The following is a 9317-nucleotide window of genomic DNA, read 5'->3' as shown; positions in this document are numbered from 1 at the left end:
TAACTGATTGGCTAACACTCTATCTTATTACCTCTCTCATAAGATTTATGTTTAAGCCAAATCAATGACTTTTCTATTTTTTGAGTTGCTAACAAATTGAATTTTCCTCTAGCTTTTATTCATTCCGCCAATACAGCTCATCCCCATTATAGCGCAATCTGCTACAACGCGGATCCGCTTATAACGCGGTGATAACGTGGCTCACATTTTTTACATTGTTACTCATTACAGGCATCAAAGGAAGTATCATGGACCAAAATCTCCTTTTTAAAACCATCGGTTTACTCCTTTTGGTTGTGATTGGTATACCAGGCAATGTTTTTATTCGGTTGCAGTTCACATGTTTGAGAATAATAGAGAAGCTTCTCCCCGCCAACATTATCCTGATGGTCCTCGCTTTAATGAATCTCTTCGTTATCCTCTCCCGTGGTATCCCCCAATCCCTGAAAGCCATAGGACTAGAGAATGTACTAGACGACACACAGTGCAAATTTGTCATATACACCTACAGAGTGAGTAGGGCCATGTGCATTTGTGTCACCAGTTTGCTTAGCTGTCACCAGTGTGTACTGATCTCCCCAACCACTAGAATGTGGGTTTATCTCAAGCAAAGGGTGACTCATAATGTGTCAAACATAATTTTTATCATATGGCTTATCAACCTCATCATTTATCCCTACAGTAGTTCAATAGCACTTGCCAAAGGATATTTTACAACATCCCCATACACATTGCACCTGATGTACTGTGATATCAACTTCTTGATTTTTTTGTCTCTTATACTCTTAATGGTTCATTTTTGGCCTCAATGGATTTCATTTGCATGGGGTTGATGACTCTGGCGAGCACTTTGTCACAGTAACTTGTGATAGGATATAATATACACCAAATAACTGGGTTGAACTGAACACGACTTAGATATAATAAAGAGAATTTATTCCTTAAAGAAGGTGAACACACAAGATAGTACAAATAACAGACAAGAAATACATTTACTTAGGGATTGGAATGAAGAAGTAATCAGGAAAACAGGATTAGCAATTCAACAGCAATCAGGCATCAAGTAGTTGGTAAAATGAAGACAAAGGATATAGGGCTGACACCAGGTTATATGCAATTCCAGTCCTATACTTATCATTGAGTGCAGGCCATTGGAGAATAATTACCTGCACACAATCTCTAACGTGGGAACATTGATAACCCATGCCCCCAGCTATTTGGCACATGCGTACTTCTGACCCTGGAGGTCTCATTTCTTTAGCCCCACACAAAAGTCAGGGTGCCGACATGTCTACCAGACCTGGATCTGGTCAGGAAACACTTTGTCTGTAGGTGTGAATTATAGCACTTACAGACCACTCAAGCCCTGCATTTCTCCGCCCTAATGTATACAGCTAGGGTGGCTGAGCCTTTGACCAGGGGGTCTGTTGTAGACAATAGGTCGCCCCCCTGAGCATTTACATTCGCCAGATTCAGAAATCTTCGCGGGCTTTTATCCCCGCTTCGAAATACAATCTAGTTTTTAATATCAAGACATATTAAAATAATCTGTTCTGTTGGGCCGAGCAGGCTGAAACTTACCAGTCCCCCAGGCCGGGGGTGACTCTCCATGGTGTCCAAGTTTCAGCTCGCTGCGACCTTCCAGACCGGAGATACACAAATACAGTTTAAAACTCTTATTACTTTAATGTAGGATTCTCCACTCTAAAAATGAATCTCTGCTTTTCACTCTTTCCCATTAAAATCAACGGACTCCGCCGCTATAGGCTTCCAATGGAGCAACTCCGCCGTTGAAGTCAATGGGCTCCGCCGCTATAGTCTTTCAATGGGGCAACTCCGCCATTGAAGTCTATAGGGCTCCTCCGCCATAGTCTTTCAATGGAGTAACGACGCCATTGAAGTCTATGGGGAAAGTCACACTTCTTTACAGTTGCCTATACTCCGTCTGGTTGGTCGAAGATGGCTGGAACAGTGACTACATGCGACCCAAATGCCAGCCCTCTGGTCCTCCCAGAACCAGAGATATGGGCTTACACATTTGACTCTTTCGGACTTAGCCGTTTTCTCGCGCTGCTCTTCCCTCCGCCATTGGAGTCAATGGCGCGACCCTCTTGGCGGGTGCGACCCTTTACGGGGGTCCTTAATCTTCGGACCCGGTGGTGGTCGAGTGTGTGGGTTCCTAGAATCTAGGGGCAAAAAGAATTTTATTTCTGGGTGCCCTAGAACCTAGGGTTCCCACGCCAATTGTAGTTGACCTTGAACTAATGTGATAAAAGCTCTTTTTCAGACATTGTATCCGCTTCTGCGGTTTGCGGTTTGGATGGCTGCCAACCCGTTCCTGGAGGTCGGCGTCGAGGAATCCCCATTGAAGTCAATGGCTCCATTACCTTACAATGGGAAACCGCCGCTCCTCCTCTCGGACGCCACCTGCTGGTGTTCGATGGAAACGGGCCCAAACCGCCGGATTCGCCATAGGTTTCAATGGAGCTGCAATGGCGACCTATGGGAAACTGCAAAATGGAGCCTGAAAAGGCGGGAACATGGAACAAAGGGCTATAATACTTCCTAACTATTAACCCTTCTCCTCCCGAATGGATCTCAGTGTGTGTGTGGTGCAGACACTGAAATGGTGACAATACATTATAACAGAGGAATACACATTTGGATGTTGCAGCAAGGTAAAAACCACATTCCTGGACCGCAGTCCAGTTAACCCCTTGAATCCCTGGTGAGGTCAGGGGGTGGCTATATGGGGTGCAACCCCTTTAATACCGGGCCAATCCCCCTCTCCCTCTACACACTTACATTGTGTACATGTTGTTCAGTCATAAGAAAACTATAAAAGGAACACGGAGCTCGAACAGAGCAAAAGGGAGGTCCGTTGAGTACAAGACTTCTAGAGCCGTCATCCTGTTGGTTGCCTTGTATGTGGTGTTATTTGGGTTTTATAACTGCATGTGGATCTACCCCTAACCCTGTCTAATGTGACTCCTGACATGAATGATGCCAGAATAGTGCTAGCTTGCTCTGTAATCATCATCGCTACCAAACCCAAATAGCAGAAGAAGGTAAAATGTTCACAGAGAATGAGTTCTGTGGACGTCACAGAATAAATATGGAGAAAAAGAACCTGTGTACACAGTATCAGCAAATAGCACTATGGGGCTTTCCAAATATGTGTGTGTAACACATACACACCCCTACCTGTGGTTTCATTTGGCCCCCTCCTCCCCTGTGTGGGGGTGCCGCCGGGATCCTTGATCGCGGCGGCCATTTTTTCCCCTCTACTATTCAATGCTTTATTGCTACCTACACACGGAGACACACACACGGAGACAGACACACCACCCCAACCCTCCCCCCCCCCATGCACGATGGCTGACCCGTGGTGTCGGATCCCCACCACCCTGCTCCAGGACTGGTAAGTCCTGCGTGGGAGTGCCCTTGGGTCCCCTGATCGTGGCGCCAATTTTTCCCCCCCGTGATCCCGGTTAGAATGCGGTTGTATCGGGTGGACCCCAAGGACCGCGTTATAACGGGTCTGCAGCCTTTTTTTCTTTTTTTTGTAGTGGGCATTCTTTACAGTTCTACTGCTGCCTTGCATGTCTATTTTGTTTTACTTAGCTTTTGGGCAGATTTCATTGATGCAGTTAGTGCATAGCTATGTGGTTATTTTGTTTGCCTCACGTAGTGCTTCCCTGTGGTCACAGTACCTTATTCAGGCAGGTGTCCCGTCCATTGCCTGCCCCATCTCCCCTGGGCTCCCTTACTCCTCACTTGCAGGCGGCAGCCATCTTAAGGCATGGGGCTGGAGCTAATGAGCATGGGCCAGCCTGCGCGTCAGACCTCACCTCCACGGTCCTCCAGCAGTGCCTCCGGCCGGAGTAGTGCCTGTTCTGCCCCTCCACTCAGTGGAGTGCCCACTCTGGAGAGATGGGGGGGCTGAATCCCCAGCACTCCGGGAGGACTCTGCGGCTGAACAAAATAGCCGCCACACGATTTCTCCCGGTAGCATGGCCTCTATCCGCCTGTTTTTCTCTCCCTCACCCCTCGGATGGTGAGGGGGGGGCGGTTATCCCTTGCCCCCGTCAGCGTCCGGTCATCTAGGCGGCCGGATAGCCCCGCAGATCTTTCTGCCTGACGGAGCTCAGCAGACCTGCGTCTGCTCAGCTCCAGGCGCTCTGCTTTAAAGGAGCAGTTCATTGTTTTTGGGAGAGGGTGGGTGGGGCATTTAATCCATTTTTACAGGGTGTGAACCAGCGGCTCCTCCGAGTTAAAAACTATTTTCAGTTTCAGAGCTACCGGTAAAATTATTGTGTTTGTCTCAGGAGAAACAAAATGCCTACCAAATGTTATACAGTAGGTCCCCATTTCTCACCGATCCGCAAATACGGCGGTACCGAGAAGGGGGCCACCTTTTCTGTACATGCGTAGAAGGGGGTACAGCCGAGGTCGTGCATGCGCAGAAGGGGGAACGGCTGAGGTTGCGCATGCACAGAACGGGGGAGCGGCCAAGTTTGCGCATGCGCAGAAGGGGGCCATCTGAGCCTGCACATGCGCAGAAGGGTAGGAAAGACGGAAAATCGCCAGTGGACATAGCAAGTGCTATGTTCCGCTTTCCGGCGTCGGCCTTGAACGGAACCCACCGTATAATTGGGGCCCTACTGTATCAATAGGAAGCTGCAACATCAATTGAAGCTTCCTGTTGGATGACCATTCAAATGCCGTTTAGAAACCAGGATGTACTACCAGTAGTATCCCAGTATCCAGGGGATCCAGGATTGCTCCTCTAATGTACAAACTCTAGTCTTGATAAGAGTTAGTCAGTACAAATGAGTCACTTGCAACAGGTTAGTAATAATCATCTGACCCATGAGGTGAATTCCTGACTAGTGAAAAGTTGATAGCCACATGGCCATAAAGTGACTCAATCCTGTTGCATCTTGCACGTTCCAAACCAGCGTTTGTTTATTGGCACTGTGACTCCTCTCTCAGCCGTTCTTATTACGAAGCCTATGTATAAACTGGTCACAAGTCACCTGTCACAATCATTCCTGCACAACCAGAATAACAGGTTGATTTGTCAACACAAATGCGGGGAAAATATTTCCACTGCATGATCATGAGGATTTGCGCTGTTTCCGTGTGTGTGTGTGTGTGTGTGTGTGTGTGTGTGTATATATGTATGTATGTAGCACCATTAATGTACATAGCGCTTCACAGCAGTAATACACGTGACAATCAGATAAATAACACAAAAAGGGGAGAAGTGCTTCAGACATAAAAGTAACATTTAGGAAAAGGAGTCCCTGCTCCGAAGAGCTTACAATCGAATTGGGTGGTAGGAAGAACGTACAGAGACAGTAGGAGGGTGTTCTGGTAAGTGCGTCTGCAGGGGGCCAAGCTTTATATATCACGCGTATAGTATTAGCCATGGAGCTACTCATATGCTTCCTTAAGCAGGTGTGTTTTGAGGTGGGTCTTAAAGGTGGATATAGAGGGTGCTGGTCGGATATTGAGGGGAAGGGCATTCCAGAGGTGTGGGACAGGCAGTGAGAAAGATTTAAGGCGGGAGAGGGATTTAGATACAAAAGGGGTAGATTGAAAACATCCTTGAGCAGAACGCAAGAGTCGGGATGGTGCATAGCGAGAAATTATGTGTTCATTTGAGCTGCCAGTGTGTTTTATTATTTATTTATTTATAAAATGTTTTACCAGGAAGTAATACATTGAGAGTTACCTCTCGTTTTCAAGTATGTCCTGGGCACAGAGTTATGATGACAAATACATGTTTACAAATACAGTTACATAAATGAGCAGGGTATACATTATATACAAGACATTGCGTGCACGGTTGCGGTGATGTGTACGTATCTGTGTGGTTCTGAAAACACATTGTAATGAGATGTATCAGATGCTGCATCTCTGAAATTCTCTTCTCCTTTTTGGCCTGGCCAACGATCTGCGCCAAGTAAGAAAACTGATGAACAAGTTGACACCACCACAGTAAACTTTACATTGGCTGAGGACATGGACCTCTTAATGTGTTAACTATATTTAGAAGCGTCGAAGGGATTGAAGACAGCGGCAGTGACAGACAAAAGTGACAGTCATGAGGGGAGTGACAAATGACAGGATATTTTGTAATGTCAGTGTTTTAGTTATGAAATTGATTTTTATCTAGGCTTTTCATGCATTTACATTGAGATTATTCTCTTCCCTTATTGCTTCAGCATCCTATTTCAAACTTTTGTTTCCACTTAAAATGGCTGCCATGCAAATATAGCTTTATTTGTAGTTATTGAAAATGAAACTACATGCTTTAAAATGCTACTGTACACTTGAATGCAGTAAACGGTGAGTTGTAGCAAAGGCAGACCCTTAAGGCTGCACTTATACTGCCGGCGACGCGACCGATGACGTCAACCGTTACCATTGCGATAGTTGTGTTTAAAGTTTAGGCGACGTTGCTGGCTACAAGGCCAGTGACGTTAGAAAAGGGGAAGGTAGAGTGACGGAGAAGCTCTCCGATTGGCCACAAGGGGAGACCGTCGCCGAAAAAAAATCAAATAACAATGACTACCAGTTTTTTTGGTAGTGCTGTCGCTTGGTCGTGCCGTTGCATGTGACAATGCATTTGTTTTGACGCGACGTTGCGTTGCTGTTGCCGGCACTATAAGCGCAGCCTTGGACAGTCTCCCAATCATGCTGTACCCTCCCTGCTCCTGTCCAATAAGCCAACGTGGACTAACATCAAGAAACGACAGACATAGCTTCATCTGCTCCCACCCTGCATCTTTGTGCTCTGGGTGTCTGGTCGCTGCTCAGGTTTCTTCACTGCACCTGACACCCTTAGAAAGAACACCTGTTACAGGAAAGGCGGCACCCGTACACTGACCCCCCTGACATTACTGCTGCTCTGATGTTGCACTCCGGTAAAATGTTAGAGCTGCATGAAGCCTCTCCACCTTCACACATTACCTTGCTCTCACAGCTCTTCATCAAAAACCACCATAGGATACAACTAACCCGTTGACAGATATATAGAATCCAATACGTGGATTCTTAAGAATCTGCCAACGAATTGGATTCTACAAACTCGTCTACGGTTGCAGAATCCGTGGAGTGTATTAGTAACAATAATAAAAAAAATATGCCAAACGCAAATTGCCCTTTTTGATTTTGATCCGGTGAAATCCATGGACCGAAGGAACCAGCTGATCTGCTCCAGATCCAAATTCGAGCCCCCCCAACCCCACGTCCTCTGATGCAATTGCGCTGTGTTGTGGAATATGTCATAAATAAATTATCTCTTATTTTATTTGTATGGTGCCAACATATTCCAAAGCGCAGTAAAATGTGGGAGGGAGGACAATAGCATTGTATAACAAAACAGTGCATGTTTTGAAGAAGGAGTGGCTCAGTGAGTAACAACACTGACTCTGGCACTGAATTTGAATCAGGGGAACCTGGTTCAATTCTGGTTCAATTCCGGGTGTCGGCTCCTTGTCACCTTGGGCAAGCCACTTTATCTCCCTGTGCCTCAGGCACCAAAAACATAGATTGTAAGCTCCACGGGGCAGGGACTGTGCCTGCAAAATGTCTCTGTAAAACTAGCAGTGATATACAAGAACTTGCTATTATTATTAAGTATATTGAGACAATAGGAAGGAGGCCCCTGGCCCAAGGAGCTTACAATGAAGGAGGTTAATAATATGTTTAATGGTTTAAGTGTAAGTGATTGACAACTGAAAAAAACAAGTATTTTAAAAGTTTCTCTAGCAGTGCGATGCTTTCGAAGGTTTTACACTTTTCCCCTTTTGTGAGTCGTTTAGGCCCCTGTTCTATATGCTATGACTCTGCTTCCCAGCGCTGGGGAAGAGTTCCACTCACTACTTTCAAATGAAAGGGCATTTCATTTTCTCTCCAGCATTAGGCCTCGTTCAGGGTGCTGGCTTCGGAGGGAGGGCGTGCTGCCGTGAGAAACAAAGTATTCAATTTGAATACTGGTTGTCAGGGTAGCAACCGCCCTGTCTCCGAGGCCAGGAGTTGAAGCTGACTACAGTTTCAATAAACGAAAATTTCGTTTTTTGGAGCTGCAGCAGCGTCACAGGGACCTAGGCAGCCAATGAAATCATTCTTCAGAATGATTTCATGACTGCAACCTCGATACTTACCCTGCTGTGTGTAACCCCGCCCCCTCCCCAACGCTGAAAAGTCTGCTGGGGGATAAACACAGATCGCCCAGCAAACTGCAGCACTGCCTCCCTCCCGCCCTCCCTCCGACCTCCCACCCTGAACGAGGCCTTAGCGATGTGCTGCCCTTTTTGCACGAGGTCACGAACAATGCAAAAACTTGCCCTTTTTTCAGTCCGCGCTGATTCACCGACATTTGGTCAATGTGCACAGCAATTTTATTTAGTATACAAATTGGCTACATTTTCTAAAATCGCTAGATTCGCTTGATGCTGAGATTATAATTAGGGCACACCCATCATGTGAGGTTTAGAAAGCTCTGTATACTTGAAGAAGAGACCTGTGAGGTCTGGAAAGCTCTTTACACTGCAATTACATCTATAAAGAACCCTAATGTTGTTCCCCTAAAAGGTATAACAACCTACAAAAAAATCTAAATTTCTCCAGGACCAATACGGCTAGTAAAAGTACACTTTATTGTTGAGTGACTGGTCCCTGTTATATTAAGGTATCTTTGAAACAGTGTACTGTAAAATCATTTTCAAAGCTGTAATGCTAACCTAGGTGTTTCCACCCTATGATACACACATTCCGTCAAAATTGGTACTTTATACCCTTATGGCTTATAAGGCCTCGGCCAGAGTGGCGCTGAGTGGGCGGGCGCGCTCACGCCGGCCGCTATGAAACACATTGAGGCAATGTGTGTGGCCAGCGTGAGTAAGCGCCTGCTCGGCGCTTAGCTAAATTTGAATTTGTCGTCCGCAAGCGCGTCACGTGAGCGGTTCGCCCAAAGAAGGCGAACCAGCTCCATGACGTCATGGCCACGCCCCCCGAATGCAAGCGTGCGCACTTAGCCGGCCACAAATCTCCCGGCCGAGCAGGGAGCATGACGTCACCGCGCATGAGTGCCAGCGCGCTCGCTCCCTGCCTGGCCGCAGCCTAAGTTAGTTGAGGGAGAGGGGGAGAGAGCCAATAAGAAAGCACAGAATTTTCCGTATGGTACCAACCACACATTAAATAAATGACAGAGGGTTAAAAAGTGACTCTACAGACCTGTCCGAGGCATGTGAATGTGCTCACAAGTGACATACCTAAGGGGCCTAACCCTTTTTCAGCAATAC

At 46.5% G+C, this 9317-nt stretch overlaps 1 protein-coding gene and 1 pseudogene across 1 annotated transcript in view; both read left to right on the top strand.

Moving 5' to 3' along the window:
- Positions 1 to 248: 248 nt before the first annotated feature.
- Positions 249 to 3059, top strand: LOC142498108 (olfactory receptor class A-like protein 1; annotated as a pseudogene).
- A 2247-nt stretch (positions 3060 to 5306) lies between these two features.
- SH3D21 (SH3 domain containing 21) overlaps positions 5307 to 9317 on the top strand; it is a 65867-nt gene continuing 61856 nt past the window's right edge. The window contains exon 1 of the mRNA XM_075604535.1: positions 5307 to 5379. The gene's annotated coding sequence lies outside the window, so the exon portion shown is untranslated. The remainder of the gene's footprint in view (positions 5380 to 9317) is intronic.

The sequence above is a fragment of the Ascaphus truei genome, chromosome 6 (genome assembly GCF_040206685.1).
Source record: "Ascaphus truei isolate aAscTru1 chromosome 6, aAscTru1.hap1, whole genome shotgun sequence".
In the NCBI taxonomy this organism is placed as follows: Eukaryota; Metazoa; Chordata; class Amphibia; order Anura; family Ascaphidae; genus Ascaphus; species Ascaphus truei.
Note: the sequence above shows the minus strand (reverse complement) of the source record. Positions and strands in the feature narration are given on the sequence as shown.